Source organism: Colobus angolensis, unplaced genomic scaffold (genome assembly GCF_000951035.1).
Source record: "Colobus angolensis palliatus isolate OR3802 unplaced genomic scaffold, Cang.pa_1.0 Scaffold69, whole genome shotgun sequence".
NCBI classification, from domain to species: Eukaryota; Metazoa; Chordata; class Mammalia; order Primates; family Cercopithecidae; genus Colobus; species Colobus angolensis.
In genome coordinates, this window is record NW_012120598.1 from 7,890,391 (window position 1) to 7,907,101 (window position 16,711).

The following is a 16,711-nucleotide window of genomic DNA, read 5'->3' on the forward strand; positions in this document are numbered from 1 at the left end:
TCAAAGAGGTAGCTTAAATCATAGCAAGGCAAAGGACTTAATCCAGTCCCCTTATTGAAAAAGTAGAACAATTATAGTCATACTCTTTTGTAAACATAGTATTTCTGTATTCTAAAACAGGTTATAAAAATATGTATTTTTAGTGCATAATAGAACAATTGAAAACTTTTACATGAAAACATACAATCCTTCTGTGGCAATTCATTTAAAAAATTAAAAGTTCTACAGATTTGTTTTAGAAAGAAAGATACTGCTTGTTTCCAAGGCACTGTAATTTACATGTTTAATTCACTGTGGATCAATAAGGATTTATACAGTGAAAATCAATACCATTAGCAATTTATGTTTCAAAGGATATTAGATTTTTCATGGAACTATTGGAAAAGCTGGATTCACATTTTGTCAGATAAACCCTTTTTTTTTAACCAGTGAGGATAAGCCATGACAAGTAATAATACAAATAAAATAACGCATAGTAAATCAAGCACAGGTAACCATATATATACATACACATATATATATTTATATACAGAGTTTACTATATATAGTTCATTACTTGATATTATATATATCATATATATATATGCGCCTGAAGTAGTGAATTTCTTGTATAATGACATATACGAAGCTGCTACATGCTGATTGTGTTCTTACTGAAGGTATGTATGCGGTAAGCAATGTCATAAATAAGTCCAATTTTAACAAGCATAATAAGTAATTTGAATCACAATTATGCATGATCATATTCAATGTCACATCAGAAAAACATAGTGTCATAAAAATAAACTGAGAATAAAGTACCTAAAACAAAATCTCTAGCTTTTCTCATCCTTGATTTTTATTTGTTTTAATAGATATGCTTAAATATCGGCAATAGCATCAACTAATACTAGAGTGGCTAAAGATGTAATCTAATTTTTTCCTATGGATTGCTCAAATATACCTCTTATTTGTTAGAGCTATTACACCGTACCCATTTTTAAAATAACTTTACAATTACTCATCTAGATAATAACCTTATTACATTACTAAATTTCACACTGACAAAGTTAAAAATACATTTATTTATTAGCCTACTTTATCTTCTGTGCTGAATGTGTAAAGTCCTTTAAGAGTTTGCATGTTTAATTTGTTCATAGTTTTAATAAAATACTGACTATAGAATTTTTAGGTTCATTTTGTTCAAAAGGAGAAATACTTTATACTTCTCCATCTATAACCACGTATAGTTGTGCTGTCAATTAACGGCCTTCTGGTGCACATGAATCTAAAAATGAATACAATGAAGAAAACAAATAGTCCAATTTCAGAGCTAGTATAGGTCCAAAGAAGGTTTTCTCTAATCTCTGATAGTTATTAAATCATTTTCTAAGTAATGGAATATAGTAAATAGATTTTGCAAGTTAACCCCTATACAGATAATCGTAGGTATAAAGAGAGAAAGTACTTGACAATGCAAGGGCTACCTCAAAATATGCATGGGTCAGGCATAGTGGCTCACACTTGTAATCCCAGAGGGCTGAGATTTCCTTTTTTTTTTTTTTTTCCTGAGATGGAGTCTCGTTCAGTCGCCCAGGCTGGAGTGCAGTGGTGCAATCTCGGCTCACTGCAAGCTCTGCCTCCTGGGTTCACACTATTCTCCTGTCTCAGTCTCCCTCCAGTAACTGGGACTACAGGCTCCCACCACCGTGCCCGGCTACTTTTTTGTGTGTTTTTAATAGAGAAGGGGTTTCACCATGTTAGCCAGGATGGTCTCGATCTCCTGACCTTGTGATTCTCCCGCCGCCTCGGCCTCCCAAAGTGCTGGGATCACACGCGTGAGCCACCGCACCCAGCCACAAATTGGCAGATTTCTTGAGCCCAGGATTTTAAGACCAGCCTGAGCAACATGGCAAAACCCCATTTCTACAAAATACAAAAATGTTTAGCTGTACATGGTGGTGTGAACCTGTAGTTCCAGCTACTTGGGAGGATTGCTTGAGCCCAGGGAGGTCAAGGCTGCAGTTAGCTGTGATTATGCCACCACATTTCAGTCTGGGTGACAGAGCCAGACTCTCTCTCTCTCTCTCTCTCTATATATATATCTATATGTTATGTGTGTGTGTCTGTGTGTATACAGACACACACACTTATGGCAAAAACCTGCTCACATTAAATAAAATTGCTACATTCAATTATTAAGAAATTAATCTAGCTATTATGTAATCACATTCTAATTTGTTCTGCTTTAGCCCTACTCTGTAAGAAGCAGGAATATAATTTGATGTGCTGGGGATGAGTCAAATATCATGTCCCATATCCTTGTGGATAAAAGGCCAGTGAAAGCTACCCTCTGTAGGCTTCATCAACTGCAAGTGAATAATGGTGACTCTTGGGACTTTCTCATGGTCTTCGTTGCTCAAGAGCTTTCCTCAATTTGGATTACTAAAATGATTCAAGGTCAATGAATGACATGCCAGTAACCTAGCAAATGTGAGTTCTGCCTTAAAGATAAACACAAACAAAACAGAAGCTATGTACAAAGAGGTAACAATGGAACTGAGGTGACTATTACCATGTTCTTTCAGACAAAGGAGTAAGTACCTACAGCAGTAACAAGTAATACAATATAACACAGTAAAATGCAGTGCTAAGAATTTGATTTGTTGCTTTATAAATCAGAGTCTTCTGTTGATATCAATAGAAAGTCAATCTACGGAACTGAAGGAAAAGCAGACATTGCAAAAGAATGTGGTTACTACTTACAAAATACTCAGGAACTAAGTGAGATACAGAACATATCAAGTTTCAAACCTCAAGAACTCTCTGGTTCAGAAGCTGAGGTTATCACTATTGTTCCTAGACATTCAGTAATGTCAGACACCTCTTTTATTCTGAGTACTTTCTCTCAAACAGTGAGAGTAAATCTCAAGTGAGCTACTGTTGACTATTAACCTCCAACTGCCTCTGTGCTTTTGTGTTACTTTCTCAACAACTAAATATCACATGAAATATCCATTCCCCAAGTCTTAGTTACCTGCCTACAGCTTAAATACTAGAGAGTGAGGAAAATAGATATATCTTTTTGTTGAGCATAATTAGAAGACTCACCTTCAACCAGTAAAGACGTTCAGTTGTTTTACCTAGGTATTTCTGACTGATACTACAGTTCACAATTTTGTCTACTCAATAAATCCATGCCCATTTCCTGCCACAAATACATCGAGAGAAACTGATGCTGATATAATTATCAATACAAATGTCCTAGAAGATGTTGCAGAGAAAAGCAGTTTATTCCTTTGTATATACTGATTTCCTTCAAGGTAAAATAGATTTCCTTGAATATGTCCAAACAATAATTAATTTAACCACTTATTGAACTTGCACTACAAAATTAATCCTCCAAAGCAGCTTAGTCAGCATCTTTTATTTCATCGACTGCAATATTGACCAAACTGACTATATAACATCTCAGTTTGTACCAAAATAAGGTCAGCTGTAAGGATGGGATTAGCTGTAATAAAATATTTTATGGAATATTTTATTCTTAAAGAAAGATTTTTTTTTCTTTTTTCCTTTTCTTTTTTTTTTTGAAATAGGGCCTCACTTTTTTGTGTAGGCTGGAGTGCAGTCGTGCAATTTGGCTCACTGTGGCCTCAAATTCCTGGCTCAAGTGATCCTTTAACCTCAGTCTCCCAAGTAGCTGGGACTATAGGTATGTGCCACCGTGCTGGGCTAAGAGGTTTTTGTTTGTTTGTTGTTTTGCTTTTGAGACGAAGTTTTGCTCGTTGCCCAGGCTGGAGTACAATGGCACAATCTTGGCTCACCGCAACCTCCACCTCCCAGGTTCAAGCAATTCTCCTGCCTCAGCCTCCCGAGTAGCTGGGATTACAGGCATGCACCATCACATCCAACTAATTTTTGTATTTTTAGTTGAGATGGTGTTTCTCCATGTTGGTCAGAGTGGTCTTGAACTCTCGACCTCAGGTGATCTGCCTGCCTTGGCCTCCCAAAGTGCTGGGATTACAGGTGTGAGCCACCATGCCCAGCCAGGGTTTGTATTTTAATGACACTTTCATTCAGGCACTATATGATGTTCCTCTTATCATGGTCAAAAAAATTTTCACATCATAATTAGATGTCCTGTATCAGTACTGTGAGACTAGATGATTTCTGAAAGATTCTTTGGATGTGGTACAAAACCACTTCTTTTAAACTTTAGCTAATTGGCAGTTATTCTTGATGGAGTGAACATCCTCGGGAAATTCATGAAGTGATAAAATAATATCTCTTCAAAATTTACATAAATTCAAGATGTAGGTTAAATATACCTTCTAGTCTGTAATCTAATAGAGTCCAGCTATAATCCTGTTGAAAAAACTTTATCATTAATAGACAAAATGGATTTTAACATTCTTATAATTAAATAGATAAATATATACATAAAAGTGCTCAAAACACAAATATGCATTTTATGCATTAATTATAAAACAAATAGTCATGCAACTAAGGCAAAAATCATTTCCAAATTCTTGGAAGACTGCGATATGCCTTTTTGCAATCACAATGCTCACCTCCCTAAAGTTAACTATTCTCCTCATTTTTATGATAAACAATTCCTTGCTTTATGTTGGTGTCATATATTGCATATGTTATTGGCTCAGATCTAAGTGTGAGGTTACTTTAAAGTGAAGGTGTAAGTTAATGTAACTAAACTTAATACAGTGACAAGAAGGACAACACAGAAAAATTCTGTATACTGAAAAAAATTCAGAACAAAATTCTGAAATTTGCTGCAAAATGATTTTAAGTTCAGAGTTCTACTTGGGATTTAAAAAAAAATTACTCATAGGGAAAGTAAAAAGCAGAATATTTTTGTTTTATTCTTCCTACTCTCAATTGGTAGGAATTGAGGGAACATTTGTTTTTTTGTTTGTTTCCTTGAATATTTGTTTTGTGCTACATTTTAAACAAAACACTAACAGTAGAGTTAGTACTAATGTTTTAAGCCATATTTTATCCAAAATAGATGAAATGTTCATGAGATAGAGATGGAATGGGCAATTCATAAAATCTGTTAAAGGAGAAGAGATCTAAAAGCTTGTATTTCACACACACTCAAATATTGCTTAAATTAAACTTTCAGCAGTAAAATGTAGTTTACCTCTCACATTTTATTTATTGGCTTTGGCCTTTGTTTCAAACTGAGAAATCCATTGGATTTCAGTGCCTGATCAAGAAGCCTGAGAGTAAACCTTTGTCTTCGATCGGGCCTATGAGTCTGGAGAATATTTAGCCATGTTTTCTATGTCTTCTTCCTGTACTATTGCATAGATTCATAATGAAAATCTGCTCTTTGAAAATTCTATTTGGACTTTGATGTATTTAACTTTCTTATCTGTTGTCCTCATACTGAAATGAGACTTCTTGCTCTTTTGCCTAATTTCAAGGCAGTGTGATAAACTCAGATTTATGATTTTAATCCAATTGCACAGAAATTGAGATGTCACATTTCAGCCATATTGAAAATTGAATTAATAAAAGTATTTGTTTGTTTAGCCCTTTAGCTTCACCACCTGATAGACTTTTAAAGTGGCTACTTTAAGGGATATGTAAGCTTTATAGAATCTTGCCAGAAATAATTACAAAGCAATTAAAATTCAGCAATATAGGTTTGTAACAAAGCTGGTTCTCCTGTTTCTCATCTTTGAAGGACAAAAAACCAAAACGGTACAGCCAAACCAAGGGAAATAAATACCATAGTACATAATGTTTTCTAACATTTTAAGTAAACTAAATGCCAAATCCTCTTTAAAACCTTTTTGTTGAACCAGGGGTCTCTCCCCATGTCAAAGTCAAAACCTTGGCTTTGTTGAACGAGGCATCTCTCCCCGTGTCAACTTGGCTTTCTTCCCAAAGAACATCATGCAAGCATTAGGATCTATGTGGAATGCCTGACTTTCTACACTTTGATTAGGTACTTTCTATTTATCTGCCTAAATCAAGATTACCTGTTCTTTCTGCTAAAAAGAAAGTGGCCTGTCAACTTAGGTCAAATGACAATAAATGTCCTCTTTTTAAATCAGACCCTATTTAGTATTTGTGACAGTTCAGTTGGGGTTTAGATATTAATATGGGACAAGAATTCATTGGAGATCTCTGTGTTTCATACATTTCAGTATGTAAAAGTTAAATCAAGCTCACAACTGCTCACATCATATTCTGTTCATCTATCTTGAAAACTATTACCTCTATCTATCTATCTATCTATCTATCTATCTATCTATCTATCTATCTATCTATACACAGATTCTTGATCTGTTGCCCAGACTGAAGTGCAGTGGCCTGATCTCAGCTCACTGCAACCTCTGCCTCCCAGATTCAGGTGATTCTCTTGCCTTAGGCTCCTGAGTAGCTGGGATTACAGGCATGTGCCACCACACCAGGCTACTATTTGCATTTTTAGTGGAGACGGGGTTTCACCATGTTTGCCAGGCTGGTCTCGAACTCCTGATCTGTTCACCTCAGCTTCCCAAAGTGCTGTAATTACAGGCCTGAAACATTCTGTCTGGCCTTGGCAACTGTATCTTTGTAATGACTATAACTCTTTTCAAGTTTAGCATTTTTTAAGCCTCAAATTTCCTGGCCCATGGCTCATCTCTTTTATTCTTCTCACTTAGGAGAGGCTTAGTGTGTATCCATGTGGATGAGCAGCGAGCCTGACAATTTGTCTCTCAGTCACTGCTCAGATCTTTGGGGTACACATTAATAGCACATTTTGCCCCTAAGAAAACTGACAGAAATAGAGGATTATGCATGCCCTGCACGTGGCCTTGGGACTGTTTACAAAAAGTTGTGTAATCGTGAGTACCTGAAAAGCAGTTTAGAAGAAGGATGTTGGCAGGGCACATCTCCTTGGCCCCCAGGCTATAGCCGTGAAGGTGAGGAGTTAATAGAGGAGAGACAGAGTGAGGAGGCCTTCACTAAACTGGAACCCAGCTCAAGCCCTTTTCTTGCCTATTTCTAAAGACAGTACTCCACCCTATTTTCTCTCTGAAGACAGAGGCTGTGTCATTATCTTTATATCCAGGATTATTTGATGGCCAACAAGTTGTTTTCATTTGTTTTACTTATTATTGTTGAATAAGTAAGTTTTAAAAGAGAGAAAAAAATGTAGTCGTGACTAACGCTATGTAGGTAGTGAATGTCAAAACAGTTCAAATTCAGATTTCAAAAGTCAGAGTCTTCTGATTCTGAGGTTTTTGATCAGTTATTGTATTATCCTTTCTCATGCTGCTATGAAGAAATATCCAAGACTGGGTAATTCATAGAGAAGAGTTTTAATTTACTCACAGTTCCGCATGACTTGGGAGGCCTTAGGAGTCTTACAATCATGGTGGGAGACACCTCTTCACAGGGCAGCAGGAGAGAGAATGAATGCCAGAAGGGGAAATGCCAGATGCTTATAAAACATCAGATCTTGTGAGAACTCACTCACTATCACGAGAATAGCATGAGAGAGACTGCCCCCATAATTCAATTACCCCTCCCTGGGTCTCTCCCATGACACATGAGAATTATGGGGATTAGAATTTAAGATGAGATTTGAGGGGGGCCACAAAGCCAAACCATATCAGTTATTGTATCACACTGATGATTCCTTCACACTAAAACATAAATATCAGTGTCATTAAGCAACCAGAAGCCTGATGTGGTATGGGACCCCAGCTAAAGGAAAGGTTAAAGTAGCAATCAACACTGAGGTATAATTGTATGGAGAAAGTCTAATTGGAACAGTGTCTTCCAAGTTTGAGTATGATTTAGTTAGGGATACAGAAGACATTCTAAATAGAGAGAAAGACAACAACTGGGTTCTTAATTTACTTACCTCATTTATCCATAATATAGAAAATATATCTACTGAAAGTAAATTTAATCACAGAACAAAATGAGCCAATTTTTAATAGTGATAATAAAAATAAGTTACGAGATTTTGTTTAATTGTTTGTATCTTCACAACTTTCTCAACCATCAGGACACATCTAAATGGAAAAGTTTACAAATTACTTTGAAGACAAAATCTAAAGTGAGCCTTTTAAAATCAATATATTTAAAACCTATTTCCCTCAAAAATAAATATTAAGCCAAGATTCAATCAGGCAAAATAAATCTTTATAAATCTTTGGAGATTTCCTCTTTATGTTAAGAAACATATTTACAGTGGCTATATATAAATTCATTAGGGTTAAATATTCTCTCTGCCTCTGTCTTCTCTCTCTCTCTCTCTGTCAATCTATTATTTTCCCATTTACCTGGATAAAAGCCACAAGCAAATAATAGTGCCAACCACAGAAAAACACATTTTTCAAGTAATTGTGAAAAATATCATTTCTGTAGAGACAGGGTTTCCACGGAAGTATTTAAGGGAACAGTATTTAATGTGGCGAAATAGAGAATGACTCTTTTCCCTGGTGATAACAAGTCCTATTTGTCCCAATTTACAGCAGCAGGGGAGGGAAAGGTGTACCTAAAATGCAAATAAACTATCCAGGTGCAGAGTGTGCATGGAAAAGGTTAGCTGGATAGTGGCTGAGTAATTACAGTAATTCGGGACATGTAAATATATCCTGTGGACCAAAGAAACAGAAATATGTTATAATAGAAATGGAGCAATTAAGAAAATATGGCTTTAGGTCAAATAACAGTACACATTCCAAACAGAGGACTTTACTCACAGGACAAAACCAAGGATAATGTGCTCATTTAAGAAACAACTTTTTAACCAAATTACAAAGTTGGGTATACACTAAAGCCAATCTGAGGTGAAAAAATGGTATCATACTCCATTCCAAGAGGGTCTTTTTTTAAACAAGTGTCAAATTATGCCAATTGATGCATATTTGTTTAATTCTTTGGGAGAAAGTAATAAACCACGAAGGCAGACAGAATACATTTCAGAAACAAGGGAATAAAGTGAAAGAGCATGTCATTTCATGGGCACTGCTCTGTACTGTCTGACAATTAATAAGCTACTTTTGCAAAGTTAATGTTAAGATGGCAAGGTAAATGGACAATTAGGCTGGTTGCTGTTCTAGATGTCTTTAGTTCTGTGCCTAATTCTGAAGGTTAATGGCTAGTATCAGCACACATTTGATTTTAATTTAAAAAAACAGGCAATTTAAGTCCAATACATTCTCTAATATGCATTCTCTAGAAATATTTCTACTTAATATGGCTATGTAAAGTGTGTTGAGGTAATTATATAAGTTTAACTTTTTTTCCAAATCAAAGCTTAATAGAGCCTCTAGGTAACACACATAAGGATTTCTTCCCATACAAAATGATAGATAAAATTCTTCCCAGAGCACTGTACTAGGGTTCTTAAAACATGGATAATGATCAAACCTATATCAAGACTTCTGGAACAGTACACAAAGGGGAAACTCATATAAACCAATAGTCACCAAGAGATGTTTAGGATTCTTTTCGCTCCATCACCCTGGGGAGATGGGGTGATGTACACCCCACTGTTCATATATACAGCCATATTGCAAGGTAAGCCCTCTGAATCAGGTCGAATCAAGGAGCAAGACAACAATCATTAGGCTGTGGGACATTTGAGCTGAAAGATTAACAAAGCACTGGTCTCCTGACTGGTGGGTTTAGTGTCTAGATATAACAGCAATATGACATGGTAGAAGCTACACACCACTTTCTTTTACCAGTTCAATATCTGTGGTTAGGGAAGCATCTGCTTTTCTCCTGGAATAATCAGTGTATTTATGCCCAATCCTAGAGTTGGACTAGAAGAGAATACTGTAAGTAGTAAGCATTTGGACAATTTCCATGAAGTCTTGCAAGACAAGACATTTGCTAAAAGTACAGTCTGTAGATTTTCAATATAGAACAAGTAGACCCTTATTCTCATTTGGTAATTATCACCATCAGCACTTGTGATGTTATAACTCACACTGTATAGTAATGAAGATATTGGAAAAAATGGAAAAAATGTCAAGCATATAGTTATTTCCTTGAAGGAACACCCAATATTGTATAAAAATAAAAATATAGAGAAAAAATACATTGACAATTAAGAACTATTGGGGGGCATGACAATACAAAAAGGAAGCCGCCCAAGTCTCATCTTAAATTGTAACTCCTGTCATCCTCACGTGGCAGAGGAGGGACCTAGTGGGAGGCAACTGAATTATTACCCTCGTGATGTTCTCATGATAGTAAGAATATTCTCATGATAGTAAGTTCTCATGAAATCTAATGGTTTTATAAGGGGCTTTGTTCCCTTTTCTCGGCACTTCTCCTTCCAGTCACTGTGAAGAAGGTTGTGCTTGCTTCGCCTTCTGCCTTGATGGTAAGTTTCCTGACACCTCCCCAGCTATGATGAATTAAACCTCTTTCCTTCATAAATTACCCAGTGTCGGGTTTGTCTTTATTAGCAGTGCGAGAACAGACTGATACAGGAGTAAATGGTTTAACTTTTACATAGTTTTTATTAGGTTATGGCAGAAGTATTTGCCCCACAGGAATCAACAAATCCCCAAAATGAGGGCTTTCCCCTCACCCTCAAGAGGACTAATCATTAAAAATTTAACAACACATTCATGAGTATAAATCAGAAAGGGAGTAGTTTTCAATTGATTATGAATTCATCAGTTCCTTGCTAATTCTCAATCTTTACTATAGAATTGAGGATGTTTATTTAAATGACCTGTATATTTCATGAGAATGTGGAATAATTAGCATTCATTTAACAGGTCTAGTATATTATTACATTAAAAGTTATGTGTATCCCAAACTGCACAATAATGTATGTTGTTTGCATAAAATGGAAGAACAGGTAATAAATTTCTTCATTTTCACACACTTAATTAAAATAATTATGATTTTCACATGAATAAATATTATTTTTAAGCACAGTGAAGTTTCTGATGTTCTTTGTGATGTACTTTCCAGCCAAGACAAAGTTAAGAAATTTGTAAGAGATCAAATCTTGCATTCAATTTAATTGAATTGATTTTGGGGATTGTCCTTGCAATTTCTTGACATTGCCAACCCACACATGAGGGTAAGTTTTATATCATCATAGCATGTAATTCTACAATACCACTAGACATTACAGAGTGAGAGTAACAGCCTTCGTACAGATGGTGTTGTTGCCAGTCTTGCCAAGCAAAGCTTCCACTGACTTAGCACAGATGCTGAAGGATGAGGCTACAGTTGTCAACCTCTAGTATCCTCAGCTCAGCAGGGCAGAATTTAAGGCAGGCAGAGTGTTAGAAATCTGCTTGAGTTACTGTGGTGCAGGTCTCTCAAATGTGAAAGGTGTCCAAGTATTTTAATGGTCCATGATTTCTTTAAAAGGATTTTTAGAATTTTACGTCTAATTTTGACAAATTTCCCAAAGTTATTTTATAAATACTTTGTAATACTAACTATGTTGTCTATTTAATAGTCACAGTTTTTATATTTTGAATGAAATTGTAATCTGGGTACTTACTGAAGAAAACACACTATTTTGCATGTCAATTATCATAAAATGAGAGGTGATAAAATACTTGTGTATGACCCATTAATGCTTTATGATGTGTTACTGATTTATATTAAGATTTACATAAAAATGAAGTAACAGAGAAAATTTGATAACATTCATTGAAAGATATTATTTGAGTCTAACTCTTTAAAGCACATATTATTAATTGCTCCATTTACAAAAAGAACTTTAATGATAAAAACGTCACCACAGAGGGAACATATATAAAAACATTTCTTCTACAGACTCATAATTGTGCTTTCTACAGTTTCAAGACGAAGTTCTTAGTTCCCCATCAGTTTTTTCACTTTCTTTTAGAATCAGCTTTGATCAATCTTTATGGACCAACATATTGTGAACTTAATGTTCTATTGTCACAGAGGATTATATGAAAGCTTATTATACATCCATGTTTTCTGTGACAGTTCAGTATATGCTTGATTTCCTGATTTCTTGGCACAATAATAAATAGCCATTCTTTTACTCTCATCCTGTTTTGTTTGATAAATTGCAGGACTATCCCTTATAGAAGGAGCCTCAGCAAGTGTTTTTTCATTTAAGGTGGTTGTATATTTCAGGTATTTCTTTCCTCATCCAAGATCTCAGTCAGGAGCTTCCAAGTGAAGGCTCAGAAATGCCTGAAGGACCATATATATTTATTTATTTAATAGTAAATAATGATAAGACAAAAATTATTATGTATGCAAATAATGTATTAGTCTAATCTCACACTGCTTTGAAGAAGTACCCAAGACTGGGTAATTTATAAAGAAAAAGGTTTAATTGACTCTCAGTGCCACATTGCTGGGGAGGCCTCAGGAAACTTACAATCATGGTGGAAGGGCGCCTCTTTACAGGGTGGCAGGAGAGAAAATGAGTACTCAGAAAAGGGGGAAAAGCCCCTTATAAAACCATCAGTTCTCTTGAGAAGTCACTCAGTATCACGAGAACAGTATGAGGGTAACTGCCCCTATGATTTAATTACCTTTCCCTGCGTCCCTCCCACAACACGTGGGCACTATTGTAACTACAATTAAAGATGATGTTTGGGTGGGGATAAAGCCAAACTACATCAAATAGCAATATATGACAGTCTTTTAAACGTTTTAAAAATAAATTCAAACAGAAAAAGTCAGGACAATCTAAAAACATGCTGTTATAGTGTTAAAATACACCAACACATTGTGTCTTTAAAACTGAATTATGAACGTTTCTTGGTTGTTGATTTTATATACAGGATTTTAAACCTCATGCATAATTGCAGAAATATTTAAACAAAGCAATTTTGATGCTTATGCATTGATTTAATTTATATGCTATAATGGTTAATTTTTATTATTTAAAATTATTTGTTCCAGATACTGAATTTTAACAATTTCAATTCCCATTTGCATTGGCGTTAAAGAAGCTAACCTTCCCATTGCTCTGCAATGTCCCAATCACTTGTAAGTTTTCAGTTCATTTCTTCTTCCAATATCTTGCCTACTTAAATCCTGGTTGCTTTACAGGCTTGATCTTCAATTTGTCTTTCTAGCTCTTTAATATTGTAAAAGCAGCTCCCTCCTATGTGCAATCCTTTGTGTGGATGTTCAGTGGTTTTTCCACGAAGTTTGGAGAAGACTCAAGACAAAAAGAGCCCGATAAAATCAATTCCTTACTCTGAAGCTTCCTACTCATCAGCAACTTGGCCCCTCAGTCTCTGGTTACCTGGGCAGCTATCTTATTTTTAAAGAGACACTATTCTTGAATTTTCATCTGCACTTTTAGTTGTTCTTGATCTGCTGTAAGTTACTTCATCTTATTCAAAATCAGAACCTAAAGCATTTATTCAGTGAAGAAATTATCTTTTCTTCAGAAGCAAAAATGTGCAATTTACAACAAAACCTCTTCAGAGAGTATAAGGAACAATTTTCTCAGTTAAATTGAAAAAAAAATTGGAATGTGTACATCATTGAACTATTTTAATCATTGTATTATAAATTTTGACAGTATTTTATTGCACACTGTTTTCTAATCTAGGTTTAATATCTAAATTAGGTATATTTAATTAAGAATATTAGAAATATAAGCTATAAATCTAATTTTCTAATTTAGTATCATAGAAAAATAAAATGTTCTGTTTAATAGTTCTTCAAATTGGTTTAATATATTGATGCTATGTAAATTACCTTTCAACAAAATGAAAAATATGCTTAAATTATTGAAAAAATACTGCACGTGTTTCTAGACAATGAATCTCCCGTTACTTTATTTATTTATTTTTTTGCTAAATCAAATTGTGGTTTAATCATTAGATTACGTTTTCAAACACAATAGCATTACTTTCATAATTCTTCAACAAAATGCATTTATGATGCTTTTGGTATGTAGTATGGCCCTTTCAAAATGCTTGTGTATGCCTGTAAATACTTAGTTCCTTGCTTTTATGCTCCTGAGGAGCAGACAATATATTTTTTAGTTGCTGCTTAGCAGTTAACACAATGTTTGGCAAATAAGTTTTCAGAAAGTATGTTTTTAGAAAACACATTGATGACATATTTCAATTCTTGATTCTCATTGGACAATTACTGATTTCTCAAAAAAGTCCTTTATCATCAGTGTAATATTTTATAACCATATTAATCTTATGTGTTATTAAAATTTGCCTCTTTGAAGTGTTCTATAATATATAATTACATATTTATATGCTTGTTTTAGTTTGTTTACATTATAAATATGCTTTGAAATATATATATATAAGCTATATCAAATAAGCTATTATGTTATATTTAGAAGCATCTTATATTAAGAATTATATAACTGGAAAGGTGTCCTATAAGTTGACAAGAAAACATATGAAGACTGAAATTTGTCTCAGGTTTTGAAGTTCCATTGTGTATTAAATATACTGATACTTCAACATTACATTATTATATTTAGTAATATACATTTTTAAAGCAGATATTACTTCTACATATATGAAAAATCATTTTTGAATTAGAGGAAAAAATCATTATGTGTTAACAAATGAGTTTAACACTATACTATGTATCAAGTGAAATGAAAATATTTGTGCAATGATTAAAAAGATGTTTAACCTTATTTTCTTGTTTTCCAAAAATAAGAAAACATTGATTTACTATTTATTGCTCTAGTGTTTCTTTTATAGGGATCAATTATGTGTGTTTTATTTTAAGTGTTAAAAAATAAGATATTTTGATTCCTCCATCTCAAAAGGTATAATTTTATATAACTATCAGGTATACATGCAGCTTACAGTGTAGAGTAAACCAAACAATTCCCTGTTACACAATGTGTTGAATTTTACATTCTTAAATTATCTTCTGAGGAAACACAACATTGAATAAATAAGGAAAATATATAAAGGAAAATCAAATATTAGCAAAAAACATTATTTATTTCATAATTTAACAATGGTAATTTCTTTAAGATTTAATATTGAACGTGTGAGAATTTAGAATAGGTGTCAATATGTCATTAACCTAATTAAATTTTTTTCATCAGTTTTTGTTTATTCATTCACTTTTTTTCAATAAATAATGACACGTGCACAGTACATGATAAGGTTTTTCCAAGTTTGTATGATAAATCAGTAAATCAGTGTAAAAATAAGACTTCATTATGAAAATCATTACATGAAATGTCTTATGTCCTTCATCAACTTCTGTTATGAGCTTTGTCTTTTTGCACTTAAAATCATCACCATTATTAATATTTGTAGGTACAAATTTAAATAGGTCTAGAATTGTGCACCAATATATTTTATAATAATAATTTTTTATTCAAACAAGGTAATCTTTTTGGTATAGTACATTTATTATGCTGGCTGATGCAATTTCAAGCTCATTACTTATTTTGCTAACATTAGGAAGTGATGCGACAAGAGTGTTTTCAAGTAAGTTCTTCAAAATTTTATACAAGTATTATGTATGTTTCAGAATACATTTGTGTTAAAAATATAAATCAACTCAAGAAATGCTTAAAGATATTGACACTCAGGCCACAGAAGGTATTCATGATTTAAATACAAAATGTTTTTCCTGAAAAGTTATTTCAATATACAAACTTTGCATGTTTTAAGATATTTTGTATATAGACCTTTCTGTTAAAATATGTTTATCAGCGTTTTAAAAACAATGTGAAACATAAAAATGCCAATCTTTATTTACAGCTTTTGCAATCAGAGAGCTAATAATTTTTAAAATTATTAATATGTTAATGTTTCATATTCTAATTAAGAAGCCACATGGGTGCTATTATGAGATATGTTTATGAAATGGCTTCATAGTTAATTTTATATTTATTACATAGAAACAGCTTTCTTCAAAATCTTCTATTTATTCAGCTTTGTCAAAAGCTTCTTTTATATTTATTTGTTATATATCAATTTTACTGAAATTAGAATGGCAATCTCTTTTTATACATTTCACTTTAAATGCTATATTCAGTGGCAGTATGGTTGTAATGTAAAGACTTCATAGTAATATACCTTTATGAGAAAACCAGACAAGTTACCTTGGAAATATTTGCCATTGTGTTTTGGCTACTCTTAAATTTATAAAAATTTCACTGTATGAATAAGCAAATATGAGTATCGGAGGTAGGAAAATGGCAAACTAGAGCAGAAGGGATCTTGTGATGCTTCAAACAATATCCCACCAAAACAGCTTTACATAAAATTTTGAAGACAAAATAAACATTCTAAAATTTATTTATTCATTTTTTTGTTCTCTTTCAGGTCAAACATGAAAGTGTGGCTCTACGCACCTACATATGATGCTGGTGTCTCTTAATAATAATGATAATCTCTCGTGTATCTCATAGGAAATCATACTGTTGGACACTTAAAAAGTACAAGCACTATCTTTGAAAAGAAAGGCACATAATTACTTGAGTATTATCATTTACTGAAGGATTGAGAAATATTTCAACTGCAATAGTGTCCTTCAGATTCAAATTATGGCCAAAGTTCTCTTGCATGAACTTAACAGTTTTGAGAATGTGAAATGAGTACATATTTAATACTTTGACCCTTTTATTCAGTTTGTTTGTTTTGATACCAGGAGTCAAAACAGCCATCACTCTGGGTCTTCCAGAAGAAAAAGTTAATCCCTTCCCATTGAGAAGTACCTCTGTTAATTTACCTTGTCATCTGGTATTCAATGTATTTTCATTTTTGTCTAG